Source organism: Somniosus microcephalus, unplaced genomic scaffold (assembly GCF_052327205.1).
Source record: "Somniosus microcephalus isolate GS21.2 unplaced genomic scaffold, FLI_Smic_1.0 scaffold48, whole genome shotgun sequence".
Taxonomy (NCBI): domain Eukaryota; kingdom Metazoa; phylum Chordata; class Chondrichthyes; order Squaliformes; family Somniosidae; genus Somniosus; species Somniosus microcephalus.
The window spans coordinates 48,352-71,462 of record NW_028225235.1 but is presented as its reverse complement, the minus strand read 5'-3'; the positions used below and the strand labels follow the sequence as shown (position 1 = coordinate 71,462).

The window sequence follows — 23,111 nt, the reverse complement described above, 5'->3', positions numbered from 1 at the left end:
TTGCAGACGGGCAGCTTAACGCAAACTTCACACGAAGATCTGACAGAGTCACTCAATTCATCAGGACCTGAATATCATCGACATATGGAAGCAGAAAGCAGCACTCAGAATGCGGGCAAACTGCACACGTGTCTTATGTGTGGACGTGGATTCAACCGAAGGTGCAGCCTGGGGAGGCACAAGTGTAACCAAAGCAAGGAGAGTCTGTGCAAATGTCGGGAATGCGGGAAGGGATTCAGTTGCCTTTCCGAGCTGGAGACTCATCAACGCAGTCACACTGTGAAATGGCCATTCACCTGCACCGTGTGTGGGAAGGGATTCACTCATTCAAGCACCCTGCAGGCACACCAGCGAGTTCACGCTGGGGAGAGGCCGTTCACCTGCTCCGACTGCGGGAAGGGATTCACTCAACAATCCAACATGCTGACACACCAGCGAGTTCACACCGGGGAGAGGCCGTTCACCTGCTCTCACTGTGAGAAGAGGTTTAACCAGTCTGGCAACCTGTTGATACACGAGCGTGTTCACACCGATGAGAGCCCTTTTCAGTGCCACGACTGCGAGAAGGGCTTCAGAAGATCCAGCGACCTGATACGGCACCAGCGAGTTCACACCGGGGAGAGGCCGTTCACCTGCTCCGTGTGTGGGAAGGGATTCACTCTCTCCTCCGCCCTGCTGATGCACCAGCTGGTTCACACTGACGAGAGGCCGTTCACCTGCTCCGAGTGCGGGAAAGGATTCAATTGTCCCTCCAATCTGCGGGAACACCAGCTGCTTCACACTGACGAGAGGCCGTTCTCCTGCTCCGAGTGCGGGAAAGGATTCACTCGTCTCACCTATCTGCGGGTACACCAGTTGGTTCACACTGACGAGAGGCCGTTTAAATGTTCCGAATGCGACAAGAGTTTCAAATGCTCAAAGGACCTGAAGATGCATCGACGCAACCACACCGGGGAGAGGCCATTCAGCTGTTCTCACTGCGGGAAGAGGTTTACGCGCTCATCCGATCTTCGGAAACACCAGTTCACTCACACTGGAGAGAGGCCGTTCCCCTGCTCAGTGTGTGAAAAGGGATTCACCAGTTCATCTAACCTTCTGAGACACCAGCGAGTTCACACCTGAGCACACTGGTCCCATTCTGCTGTTAATCACATGAAGGACTATTCTGTGTTAATAATGGCAATTACGGGGTTGGGGGGCGGTTTGAAGATGCTGATAACCCCAGTAACTAGGCTGGAGTTTAAGAGGGGTCAGCCTCGGCTCAGTGGGTGACACTCTCACCTCTAGAGTCAGAAGGTCGTGGGTTTGAGTCCCACTCTGGAGACTTGAGCACGTAACCTAGGCTGACACTCCAGGGCAGTACTGAGGGAGAGCTGCTCTGTCAGAGGTGCCATCTTTCGGATGCGACGTTAAACCAAGGCCCCGTCTGCCCCTCAGGTGGGTGTAAAAGATCTCGTGGCTGCTATTTTGAAAAACGGAAGCGAGAAAGGATCTCGACTCGGAAGATCAGGAAGTAGAATAAGGAGCTAAGGATAACAAGGGGCAGAAAACACTGGTAGGGGTAGTATAAAAGCCCCCTAACCGTAGCTAAACTGTTAGACAGAATATTAATCAAGAAATAGCAGGAGCTTGCAACAAAAGTAATGCAATAATCTTGGGGGACTTTAATCTTCATATAGACTGGACAAATCAAATTGGCAAAGGCAGTCTGGAGGATGAGTTCATGGGATGCATTTGGGACAGTTTCCTAGAACAATATGTCATGGACCCAACCAGGGAACAGGCTACTTTAGATCATGTGTTGTGTAATGAGACAGGGTTAATTAGCAATCTCACAGTAAAGGATCCTCTGGGGCAGAGTGATCATAATATGATAGAATTTTATGTTAATTTTGAGAGTGACTTGCCTCAGTCCAAAACTAGAGTCTTAAACTTAAATAAAGCCTATTGCATAGGTATGAGGGGCGAGTTGGCTAAGGTAGATTGGAAAAATAGATTAAAAGGTATAGCGGTAGATAAGCCGTGGCTAGCATTTAAAGAAATATTTCATAATTCTCAACAAAAATACATTCCATTGAGAAACAAAAACTCCACGGGAAAAGTGATCCAACCGTGGCTAACTAAAGAAGTTAAGGATAGCATTAGATTGAAAGAAGAAGTTTATAATGTTGCAAAGAATAATAGTAAGGCTGAGGATTGGGAGAGTTTCAGAAACCAGTAAAGGTTGACCAAAAATTGATTAAAAGGGAAAAAATAGAATGAGAGAAAAATAGCAAGAAATATAAAAGCAGATTGTAAGAGTTTCTACAAGTATGTAAAAAGGAAAAGAGTAGCAAAAGTAAACGTTGGTCCCGTAGAGGCTGAGGCAAGAGAAATTATTATGGGGAATAAGAAAATAGCAGAAAAGTTAAAAAAAATATGTCTTCACAGTAGAAGACACAAAAAGCACACCAAAAATGGTGGGGAACCAAGGGTGTAATGAGGGTGAGGAACTTAACGTAATTAATAGAAGTAGAGAAAAGGTACTAGGAAAACTAATGGGACTAAAATCCGACAAATCCCCTGGACCTGATGGCCTACATCCCAGGGTTGTAAAAGATGTGGCTGAAGAGATAGTGGATGCATTGGTTTTGATCTTCCAAAATTTCCTAGATTGTAGAACGGTCCCAGCAGATTGGAAGGTCGCAAATGTAACACCGCTATTCAAGAAAGGAGGGAGAGGAAAAACAGGGAACTACAGGCCAGTTAGCGTGACATCAGTGTAGGATAGTGTGTACCTGTAGGATTTAGTAAACATTATTAAGATTCGATAACCATTTTAACATAACTATAATATGTGAAATTGTATGTTAAGAGCCTAAAAGCCTGTATAAAATGGAGAATGGCTGAGAGCACAGCAGGATGGGATTATGCCAACCTGACTAAAAAGCTCTGTTTAAAATTACTGAAGTAATGGAATGTTGTGCTAAGTTTATGGACACGAGGAATTCAGCAATATTATGCTTAAAGAGGTAAAAACTAGAGAGAACATAAGAACATAAGAAATAGGAGCAGGAGTAGGCCAATCAGCACCTCGAGCCTGCTCCGCCATTCAATAAGATCATGACTGATCTGATCCTAACCGCCAATCCACTATCACAGAACCATCTCCTGAATCTAACAGAATTAGACACATGAAATAGGAGCAGGATCAGGCTACACGGCCCCCAAGCCCGCTCCGCTACCCACAGGGCCATGACCGATCCGAACCTAGACTCATGTCCAAATTCCTGCCCGCTCCCCATAACCCTTAATTCCCTTTACTTCTAGGAAACTGTCTATTTCTGTTTTAAATTTATGTAATGATGTAGCTTCTACAGCTTTTTGGGGCAGCATATTCCATGGACCTACCACCCTCTGAGTGAAGTAGTTCCTCCTCATCTCAGTTTTGAAAGAGCAGCCCCTTATTCTAAGACTATGCCCCCTAGTTCAAGTTTCACCCATCATCGGGAACATCCTCCCCGCATCCACCCGATCCAACCCCTTCACAATCTTATATGTTTCAATAAGATCGCCTCTCATTCTTCTGAACTCCAATGAGTAGAGTCCCAATCTACTCAACCTCTCCTCATATGTCCATCCCCTCATCCCCGGGATTAACCGAGTGAACCTTCTTTGTACTGACTCGAGAGCAAGTATGTCCTCTCTTAAGTATGGACACCAAAACTGTACGCAGTATTCCAGGTGCAGTCTCACCAATACCTTGTACAACTGAAGCAATACCTCCCTATTTTTATATTCTATCCCCCTAGCAATGAAAGCCAACATTCCATTGGCCTTCTTAATCACTTGCTGCACCTGCATACTAACCTTTTGAGTTTCGTGCACCAGGACCCCCAGATCCCTTTGTACTTCATTACTTTCCAGTTTGTTGCCATTAAGATAATAACTTGCTCTACGATTTTTCCTGCCAAAGTGCATAACCTCACATTTTCCAGTATTGTATTCCATCTGCCAAATCTCTGCCCACTTACTTAGCCTGTCTATGTCCCCTTGCAGGTTTTTTATGTCCTCCTCACTCACTACTTTCCCTCCCATCTTAGTATCATCTGCAAACTTTGATATGTTACACTCGGTCCCCTCCTCCAACTCGTTAATATACATTGTAAAGAGTTGGGGACCCAGCACTGACCCCTGCGGAACACCACTAGTTACTGATTGCCAGTCTGAGAATGAACCATTTATCCCAACTCTCTGCCTTGTTAGATAGCCAATCCTCTATCCATGCCAGAATATTACCCCCATCCCGTGATTTTTTATCTTAAGCAATAGTCTTCTGTGTGGCACCTTGTCAAATGCCTTTTGGAAGTCTAAATACACTACGTCCACTGGTTCCCCTTTATCCACCCTGTATGTTACTTCTTCAAAGAACTCCAGCAAATTTGTCAAACATGACTTCCCCTTCATAAAACCATGCTGACTTTGTCCTATTAAATTATGATTATCCAAATGTCCTGTTACTGTCTCCTTAATAATGGACTCCAAAATTTTACCTACCACAGATGTTAGGCTAACCGGTCTATAGTTTCCAGCCTTCTGTCGACTGCCCTTTTTAAATAAGGGTGTTACATTTGCAGTTTTCCAGTCTGCTGGGACCTTTGCTGAGTCCAGGGCGTTTTGGAAAATTATTACCAATGCATCCACAATCCCTACCGCCACTTCCCTCAAGACCCTAGGATGTAAGCCATCAGGTCCAGGTGATTTATCCGCCTTGAGTCCCATTATTTTACCGAGTACCACTTCCTTAGTGATTTTGATCGTGTTTAGCTCCTCCCCCGTTCAGCCCCCTGTTTGTCCAGTGTTGGGATATTCTTAGTGTCTTCTACTGTAAAGACTGATACAAAATATTCATTCACTGTTTTTGCCATCTCCATATTTCCCACCATTAATTTCCCGGTCTCATCCTCTAAGGGACCAACATTTACTTCAGCCACCCTTTTTCTTTTTATATAACTATAAAAACTCTTACTATCTGTTTTTATATTTTTTGCTAATTTACTTTCATAATCTATCTTCCCTGTCTTAATCAATCTTTTTGTTATTTTTTGCTGTCTTTGAAAGTTTTCCCAATCCTCTATCCTCCCACTAGATTTGGCTACCTTATATGCCCTTGTTTTTAGTCGAATACTATCCTTAATTTCTTTACTTAGCCACGGATGACTCTCTTTTCTCTTACACCCTTTTCTTCTCAGTGGAATATATATTTTTTGGAAGTTGTAAAATAACTCCTTAAATGTACACCACTGATCATGTATTGTCTTACCCTTTAATCTATTTTCCCAATCCACTCTACTCAATTCCGCTCTCATACCTTCATAGTCTCCTTTATTCAAGCTTAGCACGCTTGTTTGAGATCCAACCTTCTCACCCTCTAATTGAATATGGAATTCAACCATGTTATGGTCACTCATTCCAAGGGGATCCTTTACTAGGACATTTTTAATTAATCCTGTCTCGTTACACAGGACCAGATCTAAGGTTGCTTGCCCCCTGGTCGGTTCAGTTACATACTGCTCAAGAAACCCATCCCTAATACACTCAATGAACTCATCCTCAAGGCAGCCCTGCCCAATTTGATTTGTCCAATTAATATGATAGTTAAAATCCCCCATAATTATAGATGTTCCCTTATTACAAGCCTCAACTATTTCCTGATTGATACTCCGTCCAACAGAGTTGCCACTGTTCGGAGGCCTATAGACTACGCCCAGTAGTGTTTTTCCCCTTATTATTCCTTACCTCCACCCAAACTGTTTCATTATCCTGATCTTTTGGCCCAATATCATTTCTCTGTATTACAGTGATTCCTTCCTTTATTAACATAGCCACCCCACCTCCCCTTCCTTCCTGCCTGTCCTTCCTGATCGTTAAATAACCCGGTATGTTTAATTCCCAGGCATTGTCACCCTGCAGCCATGTTTCTGTAATGGCCACAAGATCATACCCATATGTAGTTATTTGTGCCATTAACTCGTCTATTTTGTTACGAATGCTACATGCATTCAGATAGAGAACTTTCAAAGATGTTTTGTGACACTTAGTTCCTGCTTTTGCCCTTTTTATTACTTTACCTTTTACTCCATACCTTCTGCCCCTTCCTGACACGCTCTGGTTTTCAATTTCCCCACTGCTACCTAAGTCTATGACCTTCTCTGTTGTCATTTTTATTATTTGCGCTCTAGGAACCTCCCCCCCACTAGTTAGTTTAAAGCCCTCTCTACAGCCCGAGTTATATGATCCGCCAGGACTCTAGTCCCAGCACTGGCCAAGTGAAGCCCGTCCCAGCGGAACAGCTCCCTCCTGCCCCAGTACTGGTGCCAGTGTCCCAGGAAGCAAAACCCATTTCTCCCACACCAGTCTTTGAGCCACGCATTTAACTCTCTCATTTTATTTGTCCTAGCCAAATTCGCTCGTGGCTCAGGTAATAATCCAGAGATTATTACCCTTGTGGTTCTGCTTTTTAATTTGGCCCCTAGCTGCTCAAACTCCCTCAGCAGAACCTCCTTCCTTGTCCTATCTATGTCATTGGTACCAACAGGAACCACGACAACTGGATCCTCCCCCTTGTTGGAGTTGGAGACGTCCTTCATTGGTCCAGCTATCGGATGGACAGACTGTTCCGTCAACATGCTAGGAAGTGTTCTGTGAAAAGTGAAGATCTGAGATAAGGGTACTTTGTTATACATGGAGAAAAAGTCAGAAGGATCAAACAAGGTCATAAGATGGGTAACGAGGGAGCAAGACTTTTTACCAGGTGTTAGAGGGTTAATTACTGCCACGTAGGCAAAACGAGAGGGAAAAGGGTATAAAGATACAGGTTTTGAACATCGAAAGCGCGCACCGTGTAACCAGAGATTGATAGGAGCTTCGGTCAACAGAACACAGCAAGATCCCAAGTAAGCGCGCATGGGACAACGGAACACAGCAACATACATCAGGAGACTTGCGCCGCACTCACTCGGAAGGAACGCCGGGGTTTGAACGAACAGACTGTGACTATCTTCTTGTTAAGTACTACTTCTTTGTACCAGATGTTTAATGCTTAATAAACCTGTTTTACTGATACACAATATACCTGGACCCAGAGTGGTTTGTGTAGTCACGGACTGTTTTACTGATACACAATATACCTGGACCCAGAGTGGTTTGTGTAGTCACGGACTGTTTTACTGATACACAATATACCTGTACCCAGAGTGGTTTGTGTAGTCACGGACTGTTTTACTGATACACAATATACCTGTCCCCAGAGTGGTTTGTGTAGTCACGGACTGTTTTACTGATACACAATATACCTGGACCCAGAGTGGTTTGTGTAGTCACGGACTGTTTTACTGATACACAATATACCTGTACCCAGAGTGGTTTGTGTAGTCACGGACTGTTTTACTGATACACAATATACCTGTACCCAGAGTGGTTTGTGTAGTCATGGACTGTTTTACTGATACACAATGTACCTGTACCCAGAGTGGTTTGTGTAGTCACGGACTGTTTTACTGATACACAGTATACCTGGACCCAGAGTGGTTTGTGTAGTCACGGACTGTTTTACTGATACACAATATACCTGGACCCAGAGTGGTTTGTGTAGTCACGGACTGTTTTACTGATACACAATATACCTGTACCCAGAGTGGTTTGTGTAGTCACGGACTGTTTTACTGATACACAATATACCTGTACCCAGAGTGGTTTGTGTAGTCATGGACTGTTTTACTGATACACAATGTACCTGTACCCAGAGTGGTTTGTGTAGTCACGGACTGTTTTACTGATACACAGTATACCTGGACCCAGAGTGGTTTGTGTAGTCACGGACTGTTTTACTGATACACAATATACCTGTACCCAGAGTGGTTTGTGTAGTCACGGACTGTTTTACTGATACACAGTATACCTGGACCCAGAGTGGTTTGTGCAGTCACGGACTGTTTTACTGATACACAATATACCTGGACCCAGAGTGGTTTGTGTAGTCACGGACTGTTTTACTGATACACAATATACCTGTACCCAGAGTGGTTTGTGTAGTCACTGACTGTTTTACTGATACACAATATACCTGTACCCAGGGTGGTTTGTGTAGTCACGGACTGTTTTACTGATACACAATATACCTGGACCCAGAGTGGTTTGTGTAGTCACGGACTGTTTTACTGATACACAATATACCTGTACCCAGAGTGGTTTGTGTAGTCACTGACTGTTTTACTGATACACAATATACCTGTACCCAGGGTGGTTTGTGTAGTCACGGACTGTTTTACTGATACACAATATACCTGTACCCAGAGTGGTTTGTGTAGTCGGGGACTGTTTTACTGATACACAATATACCTGGACCCAGAGTGGTTTGTGTAGTCACGGACTGTTTTACTGATACACAATATACCTGTACCCAGAGTGGTTTGTGTAGTCACGGACTGTTTTACTGATACACAATATATCTGGACCCAGAGTGGTTTGTGTAGTCACGGACTGTTTTACTGATACACAATATACCTGTACCCAGAGTGGTTTGTGTAGTCACGGACTGTTTTACTGATACACAATATACCTGTACCCAGAGTGGTTTGTGTAGTCACGGACTGTTTTACTGATACACAGTATACCTGGACCCAGAGTGGTTTGTGTAGTCACGGACACATTATTATAACAGTTTTTGAAAGCTACATCAGTCATTGGGAAAATGCTGGAATCCATTGTTAAGGAAGTGGTATCAAGTCACTTAGAAAATCATAACATGATTAGGCAGAGTCAACATGGTTTTATGAAAAGGAAATAGAGTTTGACAAATTTATTAGAGTTTTTTGAGGATGTCACTATCAGGGTAGATAGAGGGGAACCAGTGGATGTAGTATATTTGGATTTCCAAAAGGCATTCGATAAGGTGCCACATAAAAGGTTATTACACAAGATTAGGGCTCATGGGGTTGGGGGTAATATAGTAGCACGGATAGAGGATTGGTTAATGGACTGAAAACAGAGAGCAGGGATAAACAGATCTTTTTCAGGTTGGCAGGCTGTATCTAGTGGGGTGCCGCGTGGATCAGTGTTGGGGCCTCAGCTATTTACAATCTATATTAATGACCTAGATGAAGGGACCGAGTGTAATGTATCCAAGTTTGCTGATGATACAAAGCTAGGGGGACAGTAAGCTGTGAGGAGCCTTTGGACCTTCTGACAATCACCTTAAATCTGTGTCCTCTGGTTCTCGAGCCTTCCGCCAATGGGAACAGTTTCCCTCTATCTACTCTGTCCAGACCCCCCTCACGATTTTGAACACCTCCATCAAATCTCCTGTCAACCTTCTCTGCTCCAAGGAGAACAACCCCAGCTTCTCCAGTCTCTCCACATCACTGAAGTCCCTCATCCCTGATACCATTCTGGTCAATCTCCCCTTAACCTTCTCTGCTCCAAGGAGAACAACCCCAGCTCCTCCTGTCTCTCCACATAAATGAAGTCCCTCATTCCTGGTACCATTCTGGTAAATCTTTTCTGCAGCCTCTCTAAGGCCTTCACATCCTTCCTAAAGTGCGGTGGCCAGAATTGGACACAATAAGAAAGAAAGATAGACTTGCATTTATAAGAACAAAAGAAATAGGAGCAGGAGTCGGCCATTCGGCCCTTCGAGCCTGCTCCACCATTCAATGAGATCATGGCTGATCTTCTGCCTCAACTCCATTCACCGGCCCTATCGCCATATCCCTTGATGCTCTTACTGGTCAGAAATCTGTCGACTTCTGTTTTGAATATACCCAATGACTGAGCCTCCACAGCCCTCTGGGGTAGAGAATTCCAAAGATTCACCACCCTCTGTGTGAAGAAATTTCTTCTCATCTCAGTCCTGAATGGCCTACCCTTTATCCTGAGGCTGTGGCCCCTGGTTCTAGACTCCCCAGCCAAGGGAAACATTCTCCCAGCATCCACCCTATCAAGCCCTGTAATAATTGTGTATGCTTCAATGAGATCCCCTCTCATTCTTCTGAATTCAAGAGAATACAGGCCTAGTTTACTCAATCTTTTCTCATACGACAGTCCCGCCATCCCAGGAATCAATCTCGTGAACCTTTGTTGCACTCCCTCTATGGCAAGTATATCCTTCCTTAGGTAAGGAGACCAAAATTGTACACAGTACTCCAGGTGTGGTCTCACCAAGGCCCTATATAATTGGAGGCAGCGTTGGTGGTACCTCTCCAGTGATTTGAGGTGCACTGGAGAGGTACCACCAATGCTGCCTCCGCAAGATCCTGCAAATCCATTGGCAGGATAGACGCACCAACGTCAGTGTTCTCGCTCAGGCCAACATCCCCAGCATCGAAGCTTTGACCACGCTCGATCAGCTCCGATGGATGGATCACATCGTCTGCATGCCCACTACAAGACTCCCAAAACAAGCGCTCTACTCGGAGCTCCGGCACAGCAAGAGAGCCCCAGGTGGCAGAGGAAACGCTAAAAGGACACCCTCAAAGCCTCCTTGAAAAGGTGCAACATCCCCACTGACACCTGGGAATCCCAAGCCCATGACCGCACAAAGTGGAGAAGCAGCATCCGGGAAGGTGCCGAACACCTCAAGTCTCTTCGCCGGGAGCAAGGAGAAGCCAAGCGCAGGCAGCGCAAGGAGCGCACGTCAACCAAAGCACCCCACCCACTCGCCCCTTCAACCACCATCTGCCCCAGGTAAGGCCTCAGTGCGTTGGCGGGAATCCTGAGCGGCAGAGCGGGGCTATAAAAGTCCCAGAGACCAGGTAAGGTTTACCAGTCTCCAGTCTGGAAGGAGAGAGGTAAAAAGTAATCCAAGTGTGATGTCACCAGAAAGCGGGTAAGTGATTGGTTGGTAAGTATTTCTCCCTTTTAAGCTTAAATCTCTGTGGTTTATAGTTTCTAAGGTGCGATATTCACCATCTAGAATCGGGGCAGAGGATATTTAAAAATAATATTAATAAATTTAATTAATTACATAGAATGGGAGATCAGGTGATGTGTTGCTGCTGCAATATGTGGGAGCTGGTGAACACCATTGATGCTCACGGTGATCACATTTGCAGTAAGTGTTGGCTGCTCGAGGAACTCCGGCTCCGTGTTGAAGAGCTGGAGTCCGATCTTCAAACACTGAGACACATCAGGGAGGGGGAGAGTTACCTGGACTCTGTGTATCACGAGGTAGTCACACCAATTAGATTAATTAATGCAGATGTAGTCCGTGGCCAGGGTCAGGGTGGTGTGACTAGAAGTGAGGCAGGTACGGGGATCCAGGAGGTAGTGTTGGAGGAGCCGTAGCCCTTGCACTTGTCCAACAGGTTCGAGGCTCTTACTCCCTGTGGGGACGGGAGCAGGGACTGCAGGGAGGATGAGCAACCTGGCCACAGCACCGTGGAGCAGGGGGCCATTCAAGTGGGGGGAGTTAAAAGAAATGTTGTAGTGGTAGGGGATAGTATCGTTAGGGGGATAGATAGAGTTCTTTGCAGCCGAGAGCGAGAGTCCTGAAGGCTGTGTTGCCTGCCCGGTGCCAGGGTTAAGGACATCTCCTCTGGACTGTAGAGAAACTTGGAGTGGGAGGGGGAGGATCCAGTTGTCGTGGTCCATGTTGGTACCAACAACATAGATAGGACAAGGAAGGAGGTTCTGCTGAGGGAGTTTGAGCAGCTAGGGGCCAAATTAAAAAGCAGAACCACAAGGGTAATAATCCCGATTATTACCTGAGCCACGAGCGAATTTGGCTAGGACAAATAAAATTAGAGAGTTAAATGCGTGGCTCAAAGACTGGTGTGGGAGAAATGGGTTTTGCTTCCTGGGACACTGGCACCAGTACTGGGGCAGGAGGGAGCTGTTCTGTTGGGACGGGCTTCACTTGGCCAGTGCTGGGATTAGAGTCCTGGCGGATCATATAACTAGGGCTGTGGAGAGGGCTTTAAACTAACTAGTCGGGGGGAGGTTCCTAGAGAGCAAATAATAAAAATGACAACAGAGAAGGTCATAGGCTTAGGTAGCAGTGGGGAAATTAAAAACCAGAGCGTGTCAGGAAGGGGCAGAAGGTATGGAGTAAAAGGTAAAGTAATAAAAAGGGCAAAAGCAGGAACTAAGTGTCACAAAACATCTTTGAAAGTTCTCTATCTGAATGCACGTAGCATTCGTAACAAAATAGACGAGTTAATGGCACAAATAACTACATATGGGTATGATCTTGTGGCCATTACAGAAACATGGTTGCAGGGTGACAATGCCTGGGAATTAAACATACCAGGTTATTTAACGATCAGGCAGGAAGGAAGGGGAGGTGGGGTGGCTATGTTAATAAAGGAAGGAATCACTGTAATACAGAGAAATGATATTGGGTCAAAAGATCAGGATAATGAAACAGTTTGGGTGGAGGTAAGGAATAATAACGGGAAAAAAACACTAGTGGGCGTAGTCTATAGGCCTCCGAACAGTGGCAACTCTGTTGGACGGAGTACTAATCAGGAAATAGTTGAGGCTTGTAATAAGGGAACATCTATAATTATGGGAGATTTTAACTATCATATTAATTGGACAAATCAAATTGGGCAGGGCAGCCTTGAGGATGAGTTCATTGAGTGTATTAGGGATGGGTTTCTTGAGCAGTATGTAACTGAACCGACCAGGGGGCAAGCAACCTTAGATCTGGTCCTGTGTAACGAGATGGGATTAATTAAAAATGTCCTAGTAAAGGATCCCCTTGGAATGAGTGACCATAACATGGTTGAATTCCATATTCAATTAGAGGGTGAGAAGGTTGGATCTCAAACAAGCGTGCTAAGCTTGAATAAAGGAGACTATGAAGGTATGAGAGCGGAATTGAGTAGAGGGGATTGGGAAAATAGATTAAAGGGTAAGACGATACATGATCAGTGGTGTACATTTAAGGAGTTATTTTACAACTTCCAAAAAATATATATTCCACTGAGAAGAAAAGGGTGTAAAAGAAAAGACAGCCATCCGTGGCTAAGTAAAGAAATTAAGGATAGTATTCGACTAAAAACAAGGGCATATAAGGTAGCCAAATCTAGTGGGAGGATAGAGGATTGGGAAAACTTTAAAAGACAGCAAAAAATAACAAAAAGATTGATTAAGAAAGGGAAGATAGATTATGAAAGTAAATTAGCAAAAAATATAAAAACAGATAGTAAGAGTTTTTATAGTTATATATGTGGTAAACCACTGTTAACCTGTACATGCCTGTGTGGTAAACCACTGTTAACCCTGTACAAGTCCAGGCATGTCTCAGCCCCTGGCTCCACCCCTAAGCCCGGGTATAAAGGTGACTCACCACCCTTCCCCCGGGAGCTCTTAGGATGGATTCACTAGCAGAGGCATGCTCTAGTTCTTAGTCAATAAAAGCCTACTTCATTTAAGTCCATCTCGTAGTCTTTGGTATTGTTGATAGCGCATCAATTTTATTGACTAATTTTCAACATGGAGCAAATCTTGAAGCCGGAACGTTTAGACCTGGATCCTCAAGCAGCAGATGCAGCCAATAACTTTGAACACTGGCTGAGCTGTTTCGAAGCCTTCCTGGAGGCCTCCAGCACTACTGTCACTACAGATGACATGAAACGGCTTGTCTTGAACTCATGGGTGAGCCACCGAGTCTACTCGATCATCCGAGACGCCACTACTTACGCGGCCGCCACCGCGACGCTAAAGGAACAATACGTGAGGCCTGTTAACGAGGTCTACGCCAGACACCTCCTGGCTACCCGAAAACAGCGCCCCGGGGAATCGGGCGCTGAATATTTACTGGCACTGAGAGTCCTCGGCCGGGACTGTAATTGCAAAGCGGTGACGGCCAAGGAATGCACGGAAGACCTGATCCGAGACGCCTACGTAGCCGGCATCAGGTCCAACTATACTCGGCAGAGGCTGCTGGAACAGAGGGGGCTCGACCTGCAGAAGACGGTGGCCCTCGCTAACTCGTTAGATGTGGCCCTCCAGAACATGGACGCCTACCCCCCTGACCGGATGGCCACGTGGATGCCACGGGAGCAGCCATCTTGGGACCCAGTAAGGCCACAAGCCGCCAGCAGCCCAACTACAGCTGCAATGACCAGAGGCCAGAAATGCTACTTCTGCGACCAGGCCAAGCACCCCAGACAGCAATGCCCAGCAAAGGACGCGACCTGCTCCAAATGCGGCAAGAAAGGCCACTACGCGAGTGTGCAAGGCGAAATCAACCCCCAATTCCAGCAGCGCCGTGTGTGAACCGTACAGGCCGCCATTTTGGACCCCACCAACCACGTGTGAGCCGTGCGGGCCGCCATTTTGTTCACCACCAGCCGAGGGGGAGCCGCCATCTTGGACACCATCTCGGGACCAGGCCCTCGGCGCGGGCGAATACTACAGCGACTCACTGACCTCGACGATGGCCTCCATCACCCTGGACCAATCTAGGCCCCATCAACTAGCCAGGTCCATGATGAACGTAAAGGTAAATGGCCATGCCGCAAATTGCCTTTTCGACTGCGGAAGCACGGAGAGCTTCATCCACCCCGACACGGTGCGACGCTACTCCCTATCGGTTATGCGCACACGCCACCAGGTCTTTATGGCCTCAAAGTCCCATACGGCGGACGTCGGCGGCTACTGTGTAGCGACTCTGACAGTGAACGGCGTGGAGTACAGAGAGTTTAAATTCCTCATCCTGCCACAGCTCTGCGCTCCCGTACTGCTAGGATTAGACTTCCAGTGCCATCTGGAGAGCGTCACGATGGCATATGGTGGGCCCCTGTCCCCACTTACAGTCTGCAGCCAGCAGAATTTAAACACGGCGCCGCGCAAAGTATGCAGCCTGTCCACCCTGAAGGTCAAACCCCCCCCCGTTGTTCGCTAACCTCGCCAAAGACTGCAAGCCAATTGTTACTAAAAGCAGGCGGTACAGTGCCGGGGATAGGAGCTTTATTAAATCAGAAGTAGAAAGACTCCTGAGGGAAGGGATTATCGAGGGCAGCACCAGCCCATGGTGAGCCCAAGTGGTGGTAGTAAAGACCGGCGAAAAACAGCGCCTGGTTATTGATTACAGCCAGACGATCAATCGATACACGCAATTAGACGCATACCCACTTCCCCGCATATCTGACATGGTCAACCAGATAGCACAATACCGGGTATTCTCGACGATTGATCTGAAGTCGGCATACCACCAGCTCCCCATCAGGCCTGAGGACCGCCAGTACACGGCCTTCGAGGCTGACGGTCGCCTCTACCACTTCCTCCGAGTCCCCTTCGGCGTCACCAACGGGGTCTCGGTCTTCCAAAGGGAGATGGACCGGATGGTTGACCAGAACGCGCTGCAGGCCACCTTCCCCTATCTAGACAACGTCACCGTCTGCGGCCATGACCGGCAGGACCACGACGCCAACCTAGAAAAATTCCTCCGTACGGCCCAACGGCTGAATCTGACATACAACAGAGAAAAATGTATGTTCCGCACCGCGCGCCTCGCTATCCTTGGCTGCGTGGTGGAAAACGGAGTCATCGGCCCCGACCCCGACCGAATGCGCCCCCTCCTGGAACTACCCCCCCCCCCCCACTGCCTAAAAGCCCTGAAGAGATGCCTAGGGTTCTTCTCTTACTACGCCCAGTGGGTGCCCAACTATGCGGACAAAGCCTGGCCCCTCATCAAGTCAACCACCTTCCCGCTGACGGCAGAGGCCCATGTGGCCTTCACCCTCATAAAAGAGGACATTGCGAAGGCCAGAATGCACGCAGTGGATGAGTCCATCCCTTTCCAAGTGGAGAGCGATGCATCCAACTTCGCCCTAGCCGCAACCCTTAACCAGGCGGGGAGACCCGTGGCCTTCTTTTCACGGACCCTCCAGGGCCCCGAAATTCGACACTCCTCAGTCGAGAAGGAGGCCCAGGCGATAGTGGAGACTGTACGGCACTGGAGACATTACCTGGCTGGTAAACGTTTCACCCTGCTCACTGACCAACGGTCAGTAGCATTTATGTTTAACAACAGACAAAGGGGGAAAATCAAAAATGATAAGATATTGCGGTGGAGGATCGAGTTATCCACCTACAACTACGATATCTTATACCGGCCCGGGAAACTTAATGAGCCCCCAGACACCCTATCCCGTGGGACATGTGCCAACGCACAAGTCGATAGGCTACGGGCCCTCCACAATGATCTCTGCCACCCGGGGGTCACCAGGTTCTTCCACTTCATTAAAGCTCACAACCTGCCTTACTCCATCGAGGAGGTCAGGACCATAACCAGGAACTGCCAGGTCTGCGCCGAATGCAAACCGCATTTTTATAGGCCAGACAGGGCACACCTGATTAAAGCCACCCGCCCCTTCGAACGTCTCAGCATCGATTTCAAGGGGCCCCTTCCCTCCTCTGACCGCAACACGTACTTCCTCAATATTATTGACGAGTACTCCCGTTTCCCCTTCACCATCCCCTGCCCGGACATGACCAGCGCCACAGTCATCAGGTGCCTCCACGACCTGTTCGCCATATTTGGCTTCCCCAATTACATCCACAGCGACAGGGGCTCGTCGTTCATGAGCGACGAGCTGCGCCAGTACCTGCTCGAGAAGGGCATAGCCATGAGCAGGACTACCAGCTACAACCCCCGGGGTAACGGACAGGTAGAGAGGGAGAACGCAATGGTGTGGAAGACCGCCATGCTCACCCTAAAATCCAAGGGCCTCCCAATCTCCCGCTGGCAAGATGTCCTCCCAGATGCGCTCCACTCCATACGATCGCTGCTCTGTACTCCCACAAACGCCACCCCTCACGAGAAGATGTTCGTCTTCCCCAGGAAATCCACCTCGGGGACATCACTACCGCCATGGCTGACGTCTCCGGGACCCGTCCTGCTCAGGAAACACGTGAGGAGCCATAAGACGGACCCCCTGGTCGAAAAGGTTCACCTCCTCCACGCCAACCCACAGTACGCCTACATGGCGTATCCTGACGGGCGGGAGGACACAGTCTCAATTCGAGACCTCGCACCCTCAGGTACCACCCGAAACACCATCGTTCACCATCCACTACCTCCACCACTACCCATGACGCACCACCGGGGTGTCTACCACGAACTGACGACATGCCGGTGCCATCCCTACCCCGAGAGGACGACACGCCAGTGCTCCATCCCACGCGAGAAGCGGCCATGGGCAAAGAACCGCCGCAACCGGCACCACGAAGATCATTACGGCAGACAAGACCCCCGGAGAGACTTCCGTATACGAACTTTTGAAACACTTCACCCCGCCGGACTCTTTTTTAAATGAGGGGTGAATGTGGTAAACCACTGTTAACCTGTACATGCCTGTGTGGTAAACCACTGTTAACCCTGCACAAGTCCAGGCATGTCTCAGCCCCTGGCTCCACCCCTAAGCCCGGGTATAAAGGTGACTCACCATCCTTCCCCTGGGAGCTCTTAGGATGGATTCACTAGCAGAGGCATGCTCTAGTTCTTAGTCAATAAAAGCCTACTTCATTTAAGGCCATCTCGTAGTCTTTGGTATTGTTGATAGCGCATCAATATAAGAAGAAAAAGGGTGGCTAAAGTAAATGTTGGTCCCTTAGAGGATGAGACCGGGAAATTAATGGTGGGAAATATGGAGATGGCAAAAACACTGAATGAATATTTTACATCAGTCTTTACAGTAGAAGACACTAAGAATATCCCAACACTGGACAAACAGGGGGCTAAAGGGGGGGAGGAGCTAAACATGATCAAAATCACTAAGGAAGTGGTACTCGGTAAAATAATGGGACTCAAGGCGGATAAATCAGCTGGACCTGATGGCTTACATCCTAGGGTCTTGAGGGAAGTGGCGGTAGCGATTGTGGATGCATTGGTAATAATTTTCCAAAACTCCCTGGACTCGGCAAAGGTCCCGGCAGACTGGAAAACTGCTAATGTAACACCCTTATTTAAAAAGGGCAGTAGACAGAAGGCTGGAAACTATAGGCCGGTTAGCCTAACATCTGTGGTAGGTAAAATTTTGGAGTCCATTATTAAGGAGACAGTAACAGGACATTTGGATAATCATAATTTAATAGGACAAAGTCAGCATGTTGTCATGAAGGGAAAGTCATGTTTGACAAATTTGCTGGAGTTCTTTGAGGAAGTAACGTATAGGGTGGATAAAGGGGAACCAGTGGACGTAGTGTATTTAGACTTCCAAAAGGCATTTGACAAGGTGCCACACAAAAGATTATTGCTTAAGATAAAAAATTATGGGATTGGGGGTAATATTCTGGCATGGATAGAGGATTGACTATCTAACAGAAGGCAGAGAGTTGGGTTAAATGGTTCATTCTCAGACTGGCAATCAGTAACTAGTGGTGTTCCGCAGGGGTCAGTGCTGGGTCCCCAACTCTTTACAATCTATATTAACGATTTGGAGGAGGGGACCGAGTGTAACATATCAAAGTTTGCAGATGATACTAAGATGGGAGGGAAAGTAGTGAGTGAGGAGGACATAAAAAACCTGCAAGGGGACATCGACAGGCTAAGTAAGTGGGCAGAGATTTGGCAGATGGAATACAATACTGGAAAGTGTGAGGTTATGCACTTTGGCAGGAAAAATCGTAGAGCAAGTTATTATCTTAATGGCAAGAAACTGCAAAGTACTGAAGTACAAAGGGATCTGGGGGTCCTGGTGCACGAAACTCAAAAGGTTAGTATGCAGGTGCAGCAAGTGATTAAGAAGGCCAATGGAATGTTGGCTTTCATTGCTGGGGGATAGAATATAAAAATAGGGAGGTATTGCTTCAGTTGTACAAGGTATTGGTGAGACTGCACCTGGAATACTGCGTACAGTTTTGGTGTCCATACTTAAGAAAGGACATACTTGCTCTCGAGTCAGTACAAAGAAGGTTCACTCGGTTAATCCCGGGGATGAGGGGATGGACATATGAGGAGAGGTTGAGTAGATTGGGACTCTACTCATTGGAGTTCAGAAGAATGAGAGGCGATCTTATTGAAACATATAAGATTGTGAAGGGGTTGGATCGGGTGGATGCGGGGAAGATGTTCCCGATGATGGGTGAAACTAGAACTAGGGGGCATAGTCTTAGAATAAGGGGCTGCTCTTTCAAAACTGAGATGAGGAGGAACTACTTCACTCAGAGGGTGGTAGGTCCATGGAATATGCTGCCCCAAAAAGCTGTAGAAGCTACATCATTACATAAATTTAAAACAGAAATAGAGAGTTTCCTAGAAGTAAAGGGAATTAAGGGTTATGGGGAGCGGGCAGGAATTTGGACATGAGTCTAGGTTCGGATCGGCCATGGCCCTGTGGGTAGCGGAGCGGGCCCAGGGGCCATGTAGCCTGATCCTGCTCCTATTTCGTGTGTCTAATTCTGTTAGATTCAGGAGATGGTTCTGTGATAGTGGATTGGCGGTTAGGATCAGATCAGCCATGATCTTATTGAATGGCGGAGCAGGCTCGAGGGGCCGATTGGCCTACTCCTGCTCCTATTTCTGATGTTCTTATGCACTGCGCGTACGCGGGAAACCGGAACTTCTGTTCCCTTAAAGGAAGGGGTTCAGAGGTCGAACGCGTGCGCCGGAGAGGCAGCGCGTGCGCCTGGAACTTCCGTTTTTTCTCCAGGTTTCTCCGGGAGGGTAAGTCTCCAGGAGTTACACATGTGAAAAGCAGTCGCAAGGCCTGCTTTTAACAAGGTAAGTGGTGAATTAATTAAAGTTAGAACATTTTTTCCACAGGTTTATTATTTTTAAATACTTTAAAGAAAGGTAAGTTTATTTTTAGCCCCTTTAGAAAATGTAATTAATTTTTTCAAAAATTTAAATTATTGTTTAAAATAGTTATTTTATGTAATTTATAGTTATTTTAAAAATGTGATGTTTTTCTAAAAATGTATTTGAAGTTTTAGTGATGTTTTGGGGCTTATAGTATTTATAGTTTTGACAGCTCTTCCTGTCAAATTTATGAATGGGCTACCATTGGCTCTCCATGGCCCATGAGATCCCAGGGGATGCTTCAAACTAACCGCCCCTGGGATACGCAAGCACTGCACGCCGGCAGTTGGAGGAGGCCCAGGATCGGAATCCCACGCGGGCCCACAGCACAACGGCCGGCATGCTAGGTAAGTGCAGGTCGGAGGCTTGCACCCACGGGAAGCCTCCGACCCGAATTTCTGGGCCAAACATATCTATTTCCCAAATCCTTTGAAAACAGACTACATGTCCAGCTCCACCCAAAGTGACTCCCACTGATGCTGTGTAACCAGGGACGTAAACCATCTCCAGGTGACATCAGAAAGGAGCCAGGGACCATGTCACAAAGCAGCCCAAACCCCTCCCACTCTAGGTATTGCAGAGTCACATGACCAGGCTTTGCTCCTGGTGTGCAGTCTCACTGGGCATGAACGCAGGTTGTACAATCAGTCCCGTCTCCAACCCTGCTCCCGCGTACTGAGACTCCAGGCAGGGAGCACTGACTCCCAAAATTACCACTGATAAATTCTCCCTCCCATCCTCTGAATGTGAGGTCCCACTATTCAAAGGCCCCCATTTCAACCTCTTGCTTTATACTCCAGAAAGTCTCCCCTCACTTTATATCTGAGTGTTTCTCCCTCCTGCTTTGGCAGAGAGAGACGGTTTGTGGGAATGGTGTTTGGGATACGGCAAGGATATTACCACTCCCTCCTTTGTGCTCTGAAACAGGTCTATTCCCTGTAACAGGAAGGGCATCAGAGCCAATAAGTGAAGGGATCTTCAGGGGGATCAAGTGCTGGGACCATCGGAGCATTAATTGGAGGGTGCATCATGGGCACTAGGCTCCCTCTGTATTATCCCATCAAACACTCCCAGGCCAGGTACAGCACGGGTTAGATACAGTGTAAAGCTCCCTCTACACTGCTACATCAAACAATCCCAGGGCAGGTACAGCACAGGTTAGATACAGAATAAAGCTCCCTCTACACTGTCCCATCAAACACTCCCAGGGCAGGTACAGCACGGGATAGATACAGAGTAAAGCTCCCTCTTCACTGTCCCATCAAAAACTCCCAGGGCAGGTACAGCACGGGTTAGATACAGAGTAAAGCTCCCTCTACACTGTCCCATCAAACACTCCCAGGGCAGGTACAGCACAGGTTAGATACAGGGCAAAGCTCCCTCTACACTGTGCCATCAAACACTCCCAGGGCAGGAACAGCATGAGTTAGATACAGAGTAAAGCTCCCTCTACACTGTCCCATCAAACACTCCCAGGGCAGGTACAGCACAGGTTAGATACAGAGCAAAGCTCCCTCTACACTGTGCCATCAAACACTCCCAGGGCAGGAACAGCACGAGTTAGATACAGAGTAAAGCTCCCTCTACACTGTCCCATCAAACACTCCCAGGGCAGGAACAGCACGAGTTAGATGCAGAGTAAAGCTCCCTCTGCACTGTCCCATCAAACACTCCCAGGGCAGGAACAGCACGGGTTAGATACAGAGTAAAGCTCCCTCTAGAGTATTAGAGTCCATTATAAAAGATGTAATAGCAGAGCACTTGTAAAACAGTGACAGGATCGGACAAAGTCAACATGGATTTACAAAAGGTAAATCGTGCTTCTCTGATCCACTGGAATTTTTTGAGGATGTAACTGGTAGAATAGATCAGGGAGAACCAGTAGATGTGGTGTATTTGGACTTTCAGAAGGCTTTCAATAAGGTCCCACAAAAGAGATTAGCGTGCAAAGTTAAAACACATGGGATTGGGGGCAAGGCACTGACTTGGATAGAGAACTGGTTGGCAGACAGGAAGCAAAGAGTTGGAATAAACGGGTCTTTTTCTGAGTGGCAGGCAGTGACTAGTGGGGTACCACAGGGATCGGTCCTAGGACCCCAGCTATTCACAATACATATTAATGATCTAGACGAGGGAACTAGATGTAATATCTCCAAGTTTGCAGATGACATAAAGCTGGGTGGGCGTGTGTGCTGTGAGGAGGATGCCGAGAAACTCCAGTATGATTTGGACAGGTTGGGTGATTGGGCAGATGCATGGCAGTATAATGTGGATAAATGCGAGATTATCCACTTTGGTGTCAAAAACAGGAAGGCAGATTATTATCTGAATGGCAATAGATTGAGAGAAGAGGAAGTGCAACGAGACCTGGGTGTCCTTGTGCACCAATCGCTGAAGGTAAGCATGCAGGTGCAGCAGGCGGTTAAGAAGGCAAATGGTATGTTGGCCTTCGTAGCGAGAGGGTTTGAGTACAGGAACAAGGATGTCTTGCTGCAGTTGTACAGGGCCTTGGTGAGACCACACCTTGAGTATTGTGTGCAGTTTTGGTCGCCTTATCTGAGGAAGGATGTTCTTGCCATGGAGGGAGTGTAGCGAAGATTCACTAGACTGATACCTGGGATGGCAGGAATGACGTATGAGGAGAGATTGGGTCGATTGGGCTTATACTCACTGGAGTTTAGAAGAATGAGTGGGGATCTCATTGAAACTTATAAAATTCTATCAGGACTAGACAGACTAGATGCTGGAGGGATGTTCCCGATGGTCGGGGAGTCCAGAACCAGGGGTCACAGTCCAAGGATAAGGGGTAAGCCATTTAGGACTGAGATGAGGAGGAATTTCTTCACCCAGAGAGTGGTGAACCTGTGGAATTCTCTGCCACAGAGGGCAGTTGAGGCCAATTCATTAAATATATTCAAGAAGGAGTTGGATATATTTCTTAAGGCTAAAGGGATCAAGGGATATGGGGAGAAAGCAGCGACCGGGTACCGAATTTGGATGAACAGCCATGATCTCATTGAATGGCGGAGCAGGCTCGAGGGGTCGAATGGCCTACTCCTGCTCCTATCTTCTATGTTTCTATGTTGAGTCCAGAAGTCTGTAAAGTGCCTGATCGAAAGATGAGGTGCTGTTCCTCGAGCTTACGTTGAGCTTCGTTGGAACAGTGTAACAGGCCGAGGACAGAGAGGGAGTGGAGCGGAGAATTAAAGTGACAGGTGAGGTGCCCAGAACTGCTCACAGTGCTCCAGGTCTGGTCTCACCAGGGTTCTGTGTAGCTGCAGCATAACTTCTCCTCCCTTCTATTCTAGTCCTCCAGATAGAA

The 23,111-nt window shown here is 47.2% G+C and overlaps 1 long non-coding RNA gene across 1 annotated transcript in view; it reads right to left on the bottom strand.

Annotated features, from left to right (window-relative positions):
* Nucleotides 1-23,111, bottom strand: part of LOC147083643 (uncharacterized) — a 216,284-nt gene that overhangs the window by 169,448 nt on the left and 23,725 nt on the right. The gene's annotated exons all lie outside the window — the stretch shown is intronic.